Source organism: Momordica charantia, assembly GCF_013281855.1.
Source record: "Momordica charantia cultivar OHB3-1 chromosome 8 unlocalized genomic scaffold, Mcharantia_2.0 BLBB01000008.1, whole genome shotgun sequence".
In the NCBI taxonomy this organism is placed as follows: Eukaryota; Viridiplantae; Streptophyta; class Magnoliopsida; order Cucurbitales; family Cucurbitaceae; genus Momordica; species Momordica charantia.
The window spans coordinates 20,593,928-20,605,815 of NW_028275166.1; positions in this window are offsets into that span (position 1 = coordinate 20,593,928).

Sequence of the window (11,888 nt, forward strand, 5' to 3'; positions counted from 1 at the left end):
TGAATTTGGTGGAGAAGCTCTGCAGAATTTATAGCTGTGCAGAATTGGTTAGGTAGGTCCTAAAACGCTGGTGGATCACCCATTTCCAACTCCTTTGACTGACCAAATCATGCTCAAACTGATAGTGGAACACTTCTTCTACACGTATGCATCGGTTGGAACCACCAAAACGCATTGGAAGACGCGTTTCATTAAGGACAAAGTTGGAAGAAAACCAGGATTTCTGCAGCCTACCAGGCGCCTAGCGCCTCCAATGAAGGTTTTTTCCGTCTTTTTGCTTCTTTTGATTAATTTGCACTCCCAAATGGTCCTAAAATGTCATAAATACAATATAAGTCAACCACAAACCATCATATATGAATTTTGCATGAATTGGAACTCAAACGACCGAGAAAAAGTCCGAAACAAAGTTAAAACATAGTAAAAACAACATCTAAAACCTTCTTTTTACGCATGTAAACAAGCGTAATCAGCGCCCAACCACCTGCCCTCATGTGTACGCCACACCGCCAACCCCCATTAGTGCCCATCCGTTCATGCCGCCAGCCCCCCTTTGGTGCGAAAACCACCTTGCCTTGCTACAACTCCAAAACATTTTTGGAAAGGATTTTCCTAAATTATTTTCAAACATTTGATGGAATTATCTTTTGTTTTATTTTATTCGCTTTTTGGTTTAGGCAACTTTTTTCTTTTAGGAAAGATTGTTTTAATTTTTACAATTGTCCTTGTAAACTTGCTCCCTCTTGTATTGAACACCTTTGATTTGATATAGGATTTGAAAATTGAGAGTTTTCTCACCCTTTTGACCCCCTCCCCCCCCAAATATCGATTTGCTTTGTGTGGTTGATCTTAAGATATCATATTTTACCTCTCGGAGCATGCTTGTTTAATTGATCACTAAACTCGTGGAGTGTTTCTGCTCTCGAGCATAGTGAGTATTCTATCTGCTCAAGGTAACGACTGCAAAGGTAATCCATCTAACACTTACCCTTTCGGGTTGAAACCACTTATACGATTGGATTCAAGTGGCTAGAGTAGTTCATACGCTTGAGTTGTCGCATATCTCTATGTTTGGTTGTGCATGAAAATGTTAACAAAATTTAATGGGAATATACATGTGCTTCCTGTTGAGGGGAATGATGTCAGATTTGTATTAAAACTAATCAAAAATCAATTTTGAACCACTAATTTACATTAGATGATTTTAAATAAAAAATTGGTAGTCAATTTATTTTTATTAAGTTAAATTATTTAAAAATCATTCTAAACATTTTTTTTTTATGAAAATTTGATTAAATTCTTTAAGATTTCAGTTCTAAAATTTTGTTTTGAGTTTTTGAATGAGTGAGTTAATTTGTTACTCAATCCTAATTTATGGGAGGAAAGAAATATAGTTTTTTATAATAACTAAAATTAAAAGAACAAATAACAAAATGTAGAAAAAAACCAACAAAAAAAATAATAAGAAAACACCAAGGAAAAAACAAATAGTAGAAAAAAAAGAACCAAGAAAAAAGGCACATGCCAATGAAAACCAAATAACAGAAAATTAAAAAAAAAAAGAATGAAGAAAAGAAAACATTGGACAAGAGAGAGAGATGAGTTTTAAAAGAGAGAGAGGTTATAAGAAAATCACCTTTTTTGCACTATAAGAAACCACTCCCAAATCAAAATTGGTACTTGGGAGGTTACATTTTAAATCCCTTAAATTTTACCTAATTTGACTTTCCAAAAGTGAAAAATATCAAATCCCCAAAATCCTCCATTATTGAAAAAATTCGAAAACCTCATTCCTCCGACTTTTCTTCTTCTTCTATCGTTATGTTTCCGTCAATTACTTGGTCTATGGTTGCCGTCTGCGTTCCTTCGTCTTCGGCCGCCGTCTCCGTTCTTCTTCGTCGCCGAAACTCCGTCTAGGTTCTCCTTCGTCTCCGGCCGCTCGTCCATTGTTTCCGTCCGTTTATCCAAGATTTTGGGAAGAAATGAAACGTGCAAAAATCGTGGATAATGAAACTTGCAGAAAATGATGGGTATATTTTCAATTTTAAATCATGGGTAAATCTACACATTAATTAATTTCGAATTTGAAAGCATGATAATTTTTTTTGTAATTAATATATGAATGAGTAAATTAAGGAATTATGGAAATAATTGGTTTGGGGCCCACAATAATTGAAGGTTTAAAAATCAAATTAGGGATTTAAATCTTTTACATTTAAAAAAATAACTATAAATGCAATAAATAAGGGTAAAATTGGTATAATTAAAAAATCCTACAGACATAAATCTAAAAATGTAAAATTGGAAAACTTTGGACATTTGTGAAAATAAATTTATAAAACAGCTCGTCGAAGATATTAACTCTTTAAAGTAAGTATAAATTCACTTAATAAGACTGAACTAGGTTCAAAATCACTCAAGCCCAAGTCTAGAATTTTAGAAATTAAATTTGTCCTATGACCCAAATAGAACCTAGGTTCGTGGGTTGACTTCAAAATCACCCAAGCCCAGACCTTTTTGAAATCACATTGGACTCATGACTCAAATAGAGCTTAAGTCTATCAGTTAAATCCAAAATTATCCAAGCTCAAAGCTCCCAAAGACTTGTGAATCCCTAAGTAAAGAGATAATGTCTTGGATAAGCTATTTTGCAAACTTATTTTCACAAATGTTCCAATGTTTACAAATTTTATAGGTTTCTGGATTTAAAAGTTTTTTCAAATGTCAAATTTGACCTTATTTATGACATTTATATTTATTATAATTTGTCTTTTATTTAAATGCAAAAGATTAATATTCCAAATTTGATTTTGTAAACATTAAATTAATGTGGGACCTAAATCAATTATTCTCATAATTCCCTAATTTACTCCTTAATATATTCTACTAAAGAATGAAATTTATTACATTGAAATAATTTATTAAATTATTTATTTCTACTTATATAGAAATATATATATATATATATATATATATATATATATATATATATATATATATATATATATAAACTATATCTGACTATCTTTTCAGTTATATGTAAATATAAACTATATCCGACTACCTTTTCAGTTATATGTAAATATAAACTATATCCAGCTATAAACTTAAGCAACATACACTTAACAATGGTGATATAAACTATAGCCATTATAACATACACTTATATAAAGATATAACCTATATCTGGCTATAAAGTATATACGACAATATCCCTCTACAATTAACAAAGAAAACAAATAACCTACAAACCTTCCGGTCGACAACTAGACAATGGTCGGGATAAACGGAGGGTAGGAATGATCGATGGGCGGTTGGCGACAAAAAAGAAACCTCGGGATAAACGGACGAAAACAATGGATGAGCGGCCGGAGACGAAGGAGAACCTAGACGGAGTTTCGGCGATGAAGAAGAATGGAGACGGTAGCCGGAGACGAAGGAACGCAGACGACAACCATAAACCAAGAAATGGACGGAAACATAACGATAGAAGAAGAAGAAAAGTCGGAGGAATGAGGTTTTCAAATTTTTTCAATAATGGAGGATTTTCAGGATTTGATATTTTTCACTTTTGGAAAGTCAAATTAGGCAAAATTTAAGGGATTTAAAATGTAACCTCCCAAGTAGCCAATTTTGTATTTTTAAAATTAATTAATATTGAGGTGAGATACAAAAGGATATATTAGTAAATTGGGTAATGGGTACCATCATAAATGAGGTTGTTTCATGACAAAAGTGTAAATTTTATACCATTCAATCTTTTTATGTAATTATAGTTTCTAAATAGACTATCAATGTACTAATCCCATAAGTAAATAAATAGATGAGTCCCCCTCATTTCAAGGTTTAGAAGTTGGCGAATTCAAACAACAAATTGAAGAATCTCTCACTCTGAACACTTCAAGACTTTCAAAATGCATAAGATTTCGATCCAAGGTCAAGAACAAGCTTCCCTACTTTCAAATCAAGTTCGAAAGAAACGATCAGAGGATAAAGACTAGAGATTGCATCTACTACACAAATATGCAAAATCAAAGTTCAACTTCACCAAACAAATTTCTCGATAAATCACGTGTGAACACTCATTAATTTGGATTTTAATTACAAAAATCCTCAAAACTATTCACTACGTTTTGTTTCCATTTTTCACTAAAAGCTCACAATTTCACCATGTTGACTGCCATCTATTTTTCATTTCTTGCAGCAGCAACCTTCATGCAAAGATCGACGATTTATGTTCTCAATCATTCTGGTCACTTTATTTCACTATTTCGTGGCTATTTGCAGCTTTCCGACGACTCATCCCTTATTTGACGACACAGGACCCAATTGGAGTAGGAAAACACCATTTTTTGGAATCATCCAGGAAAGGGAGTGTCAAAACTCACCATCTACAGCTACAACTAATGTCTTTTCTACCGAAACCCAACTCGGCCTCCAGAGACGCTGCGACAAAGAAATAAAAAATAGACTCCAATTTTTAGATGAATCTAGACCTTTACACTATAGATTTGCTAAAAATTAATTAGAATATGTTGCATATACTATATTACTAGTCAATATATGTTGGATATATTGTCGCAGGCTCACACAATCACGTTAAACCAAGTACAAGTGTACCCTATATTGTCAATTGTAGCGCAAACAAGATCAAAATCCACAAAGACTAAGCTATTACTACGAAATATGCATAAGAATACCAGTCGGACCAAAGTAGTAATAACAATAATATTTAACTAAGAAATAGAAGAAATAGACAACAGATTAACAAGCGTAAAAACGATGTAAATACTATGAACCAAAGATGCTGCGACGAGGAAGTTCTAGCAAAAAAAGGAGTACAAATGGATGAAATAGAGGCGAGGGAGGTTACAGCACTGTGAAAACTTGCTCACAGATGCATCAACAAATTCAGATAGCTGGTGCTTAAACAAACATGGTTTCCTTTGGAGCTACCCAAACATGAATATTCACAACTTCCATTGCGAAATAATTAAGCATTCAAACAGTTTATCAAGCGTAATTAGGTGAATCTCATTCCTAAGCATTCACAACCTACCAGAAAAGAGTATACTAACCACAAGTAGAGCCAAACATGCATCTCATATACTCTTACAAGCCATATAAGAGCAAACAAACTTAAAATGGTGATCAACAAATTCAGAGAGATGAAAGAATAAAACAACTATACTTGTCAGCATACATTCGAGCTAAAAGGCTACTATTCAAAAGTTATAGTAAGTAATCCCCCCTCCCTTCCGAAAAATGGGGTTTAGTTCATGGGTGAAAGGAAAAATACAATGGGTAAGAGAAATGACCAACCTATTTTGGTGAAAACTGAAGAAATACACAAAAAAAAAAAAACCTCCAGCTCTCTTAAAAAACTAGTGGTCTTCAAGCTTCCTTCGTTAGCTTCCTCTCCAAAAATGGAATATCCCCTTGCTCTGTCTCTTCGGCTCTTTAGGATAGTATTTCTCCTTGGGATCTGTTATGTCGATTGGCCCTATATGAGCTTTTATATCCGCCCTCAATTTTAGGGCAACAAGCAGAAATGGTCCAGACATGGGTAAATTTCATGTGAATAAAAATTACTACACTGCCCATGTATGTTTGCCGCAAGCAATGCTCCAACATTAGGCACTCTAGCATCCAAAAGCCCTGACAAATCCTTATGCTTCTACTTCTCTGCTCCCAATAATTTCATATTCTGTAAAAACAGCCCAAAAACAGCAAAGATAAGCTAGAATTTATCCATAATTAATACAACAAGAATTTCATATATGACTTTCCTATTTCTCACTTGATTTCTCATTTTGGTGAGCTTTAATGACTAGGACTCTCTTAATTGCACTCAATTTAGCCCAATATAATGCCACAATAACTTTCTTTTGGAGAGTTATCATATATGTAGCATATACCCCTAGAAATAATACTTCAATGGTACTATTTTATTTGAAGTTACTTATATGGAGTTTATTTTGGATATATGTTGCATAAAATTTGTAATGTTAAATCATACTTCAATGGTATTGTTATGTGGGCATCCTATAGTGTTTTGAATTATATGAAGTATGTTTTGGGTATATGTTGCATATACTATATAATAAAAGGTATATATTATATAATCTAATAGTTTAGTATATACCAGATTTGTATTATATAACCTATTAGAAAGAGTACATGTTTATTATACTGTAGATTAGATTAAAAGGCATATATTATATAATAGTCGCGGAATGTTTAACCGTCGAAAAATTAATGGACGTCGGAAAAGTGAAATAAGTCACCGAAAAATTAAAAGGTCGTTGGATAAGGGAATCAAGATGTCGGAAAAATTAATTTACTGCCGAAAAATAAAAATAAGCTATCGAAAAAGGGATAGGTTGTCGGAAAACTAGAAATAGCCGCCTAAAAATTGAAATAAAGTCACCGAAATGATTGAGAACATAAACCATTTAACCTGCAGTAATAGTTCTTAGAAGCTAGGTGGTTATTGTTGTGGTATTTAGAGAGTGTTGCAGAGTGAAAAGAGAGTTACATTGTAATCTTCTCATCAGAGTAGAACTTGCAAAGACTTGAGTTTCAGGCGAATAAGTATAAACTCTCTGGTGTTGAGTTTTTCTATCCTTATCTCAAATTTCTTTTATTATTGATTAACCATGCATGTCTTGTGGAAAGGGGAATTAGTTAAATTCGGTTCGATAGCTCTATTTGTTTCCTATGGCACACGGTAGCTAGATACTTAGTTGGATATGCGGCAAGTGGTAGCCGATGTTGAAAATAAAAGGGATTGAGATTGGATAGAGTAGGATCGCAATTAAAATATAATGAGAAGAAGTAATAAAGAAGAAGAACTTGAAGAATAGGACACAATGATTTTACGTTAAAAACCCCTAAACAGTTGGGGTAAAAACAACAGGCAATGATATAAGAATTCCACTCAATAAAATAGGAGTTACAAACTTTCTCTCTTATGGAGAACAAAATCTCTCATAAGAAGAAACTCTCTCTATCTTTATCTCATCAAGCTTCACGCTGACACTTTAGCTCACTTGGAATTGGGGATTTTGGGATGGGTTGCCAAGCATGGTTGCCCACCTATTTATAACCAAATCACACTTACTCATCAAGTAAAATTCTATGACTACAAATATGCCACATCTTGGCCTTGGATAAAGTGGTAATCTTATGGCTACAATTTTGCCACATTTTGCATTCTACTTCAACTCTCCAAGGAAAGGCTTCTTGAGAAAGGTTGGCAAACCACTTAACCTAGTGGCTTTTAGAGACTTCTTGAGCAAGCTTGGGAAGTATTATTTAACAATCTTCCACTTGGAGATTTGATTGATAATCAATCACATCTCCACATCATTCTGTCTACCTTGCCATATTCATGTTGCTTATGTTTTTGCTAGGCCATTTGAGGATCGACACCAATTGAAATTGTCAGCATTGATTGCGTTTGTTAAATAGTCTACTAGGTTTTCTTTTGTATGAATTTTTTGCAAGTCTATTATTCCTTCCTCCACTTTCTCATGAACGTAGTGGTATTGCACTCGGATGTGTTTTGACTTGGAATGGAAAGCTAGATTCCTTACATGATACAACGCACTCTGACTGTCACAAAACAGAGAAATATTCTCCTATTCATGTCCGAGTTCCTCTAATAGCATTTTCAACCAAACCACCTCCTAGCTTATGTAGCTGCAACATACTCTACTTTTTTTGTTGATATAACCACAACTGACTGCAATTTTGAAACCTAGCTTATAGTTCTGCTAGCAATATTGAACACATACCCAGTAGTGGATTTGCTTTTATCATATCACTTGCATAATCTGAGTCAATATATCTTCTGAAAATAAAGTCTGATCCTTCATAACACAATGCAACATCTATCGACCTTTTAATGTATCTAAGGATCCTTTTAACAACATTCCAATGCTCTTGACCTGGATTCGCTATATACCGGTTAACTACTCCCACTGCATGTGCAATGTCTGGTCTGATACAGATCATGTCAAACATTAGGCTTTCCACTGTTGATGCATACAGTACTCGAGACATCTTCATCCTCTCTAGTTCACTACTAGGGCTCATACTGGAGGATAACTTGAAATTAACAAGAAAAAGGATAGAAATTGGCCTATAGTTTTGCATGTTGAAGCGTCGCAATTAGATTACAGTTTTGCATTTGAAGCGTCGCATGAGCTTCTTCAAATAATTTTTCTGAGATAGCGAAATCTTCCTATTATTTTTTGTCTCGGTGAATTTGCATCCCTAAAACCTTGTTTGCTAGTCCTAAGTCCTTCATTTCAAACTCCCTAGCCAACTGAGCATTCAATACTTCGATACGATCTTTATTGGGACTTGCAACCAACATGTTGTCGACATACAACAGTAAGACAATAAAGTCTTTTTCACCAAACCTCTTGAAATATGCACAAGGGTCTACATTAAGTTTGTTATATCGAAGGCTTGCAATGAAGGAATCAAATCTCTTGTACCAACACCTCGGCACTTGTTTGAGACCGTACAAAGTTGTCTTTTCCTTTTTACTTCGAAGTCTTCTAGTTGGAGCGTGTAATTTTTTTCTTCAAAATCTCCATGGGGGAAAGCAGTTCTAACATCTAACTGCTCTAATTGCAGATCAAATGTAGCACACACTGCTAGGAATATTCTAACAGTAGTAAGTCGACTGCCAGAGAAAATATCTCAATCAATACCTTTTTTTTTAGCATATCCTTTTATCACCAATCTTGCACGATACTGCTCCACTTGATCATCATTGTTGTGCTTAATCTTATACACCCACTTGTTACCAATGGGCTTTCTCCCTCGTGGTAGCATTACAAGTTCTCATGTCTTGTTCTCATAGAGAGCTTCTATTTCTTCCTGCATTGCTGTCATCCACTGAGCAGCATCTGAACTAATCATTGCCTCTTAGAGAGTTTCAGTTAGAAGACAAATACGCAACATTACTCTCTATAATGTAATCAGATTGCCAACTGGGTGGTTTTGTCATCCGACCTAATCGATGTGCCTCTAGTACTTGTGATTCATCTGGTTCTTGGATATGTGCACTGGTTCTGCTTCAAAAGAGTCCTCTTTAGATTCTTTCTCCACGTGTACTGTTGTAATCTCTGAGTTTTCCTTTATAATGCTATTATATGCTACTTAACTCTTATCTTCCATAAAGATCACATCCCTGCTGATGATAAACTTGTGGGCAGTGGGATCCCACAGGCGATACCTATTCACACCATCAGTATACCTAAAAAATAAACATTTCCTAGTTTTGGATCAAGCTGATTCTTGGGCATTGTACATCATGTACACCGAACTTCCAAATGTATAGAGGTTTGAATAATCAGCTGACATGCCCGTCCACATCTGATCAGTGTCTTCAACTCAATTGCAGTTGATGGAGCACGATTCACTACACAATAGGCATTATTCACTGCTTCTGCTCATAAAGTTTTATCTAAGCCTACAGCTACTAACATTGTTCTTGTTCTCTCCAACAAGGTTCTATTCATCCATTCTACCACTCAATTTTGTTGAGGAGTGTAAGCCACAGTGAACTGCCTCTTCATGCCTTCCTGAATGTAAAATTCTGCAAACTCATGGCTTGTATGTTCCCCTCCATTATCTGCCTGCAAACACTCATGCGTTTTGAATATTTTGAAGACCAAACACGCATCTGTCTTCCTCTTGATAGGATACACCGACATCTTCTATAGTAGTCATCTATAAAGGACACAAAGTACCCTGCTCCTTCTAGAGATGTAATCAGTACTTGCCATACATTAGAGTGAACCAATTTTAGAATCTATTTACTTCTAGAATTTGATGTGGTGAACTTTGATATGTGTTGCTTACTTGCAACACAGTGTTCACAAGAGGGTAAAGATACCTTAGTGAGTTTTTAGAGTAGATTCTGTTATGCAAGAACCTTCATTCCTTGTTCGGACATGTGTCCACAGTTTCTGATGTCAGGTTATCGAGAGCTTTTCACTTGGACTTCTTGAGGCAATTGATTTTTCTCCTTCTTGCAAAGTCTCTCCCTCCAACATGTACAAGTTTGTAGCCACATTTTCTCCCTTCATAAGTGTAAGTGCACCTTAAATCACCTTCATAATTCCTTTCTCAATGATAACCTTGCAATCGAGGTCATCGAGTTGACCTACTGAGAGCAAGTTCTTTGTTAGGCCTTCTACATGTAGCACTTGTTAAATTGTGCGAACTGTATTATCAGGGAACTTCAACTTGATAGTTCCAATACTGACAATATTCAAGGCATGATCATTACAGCTGAATACAGATCCTCCAAAGACAAGTTCATAATGATGGAACCATTCTCGTCGAGAGGTCATGTGAGAAGTGGCTCTTGAGTCGATAAACCACACATCAGCTAAACTCTTCCTACTTTCAAGAGTTGTCGCTACTTCACAAGACAAAACATCATTTTCTTTTAAGGCTCTCTACATTTATCTGAGAATTGGAATCTTTATTATTTAGATTCCAACAATCCTTCTTCATATGACCCTTTTTCCCACAATGTAACACCTTATGTTCTTCTTACTTCTTGATTTAGCCCTTGATTTTGGCTCCCACTTGAGTCATGTTTTGCTGACCTGCCTCTTGTCATAGCCAGAGTCTCTCCTTATTGTGAACTCGCCAACTTATCTTCTTTGTTCTTGCGTCGATTTTCCTCTTCCAGGACAGCAACTCCAATATCCTCAAAGTTTCGATGGTCGGTGAGAAAATTATTTGTCAAGTTGGTGACAAGTTGATAGTATGAATCAAGAAGACTTTGAAGTAGAAGTTCAGCGCGTTCATTTGGCTCTATTTTACAACCTAATGATGTGAGTTGAGAAAATAGAGTATTCAACGTGTTGATGTGCTATATCATTGGAGTAGATTATGACATTCAAAGAGTATACAATCTTCTCTTAAGGAAAATTTTGTTGTGAAGTGACTTGGCCTCCTACAACTTTATGAGATGATCCCAAATCTCCTTCGCAGTTTTCTTCTCCTCTGTGTTTGACAATACTTTATCTGCTAGTGCCAGATAAAGATTTTCAATAACATTATGATAAGATGAAAAAGATACCCATATTCTATATATTTATTTTACATTTTATTAATTATTATGTTTAAATATTTGAATTTAATTATAAATTATCATTTTGTAGCAGATTGAAGATATTCAAGAATAATAATTTAAAAACGTAATTTTAGAGGATAATGCAGACTTCACCAAATTGGGGAGAGCTCAACGGATAAATACAAACACAATTATTATGGCATGACACTTCAATTTGAGAATTATGAATTTTTAGGATATTTTGTAAATAAAGAGATATAATCAAAGTAGGAAATATAATCCTAAATTGATTAGGAACTCTTTTATTAATTTGTTTTGTTTTAAAAATGATCTTCCCAATTAGTTAGGAATTCCTTATTAGAGATAATTCATCCTTAAAATAGGATAAAGTTAATCTCTATAAATAGAGAAGCCTTATTGGGAGATCCATGATCCAAGTTTCAACGAAAAGGTCTCTTCTCCAAAATTCAAGTTCTCTCCCTCTACCATGATGGCTATACTTTAATTCTTCCAACTCAAGTGTGATTCAAGTCCGATTGTAAGCTTGGGAGACTCAAGTTAAGATAGAGATTTCTTCTTTTTTAAGTACTCTTTGTTTCTTGTTTTTATTATTTATGAACAGTTTATATTAATTAAAGTGACGCATTAATTCATATTAATTGTTTTACTGCTATCCATGAGTTTGTGATCCGTAATTGTCATGAATGATTGAAATAAGTAGTAAGAGATTGACTTATGTGTGTGTATTTATGGCATTTCCATGTTTACATAGCTGGCA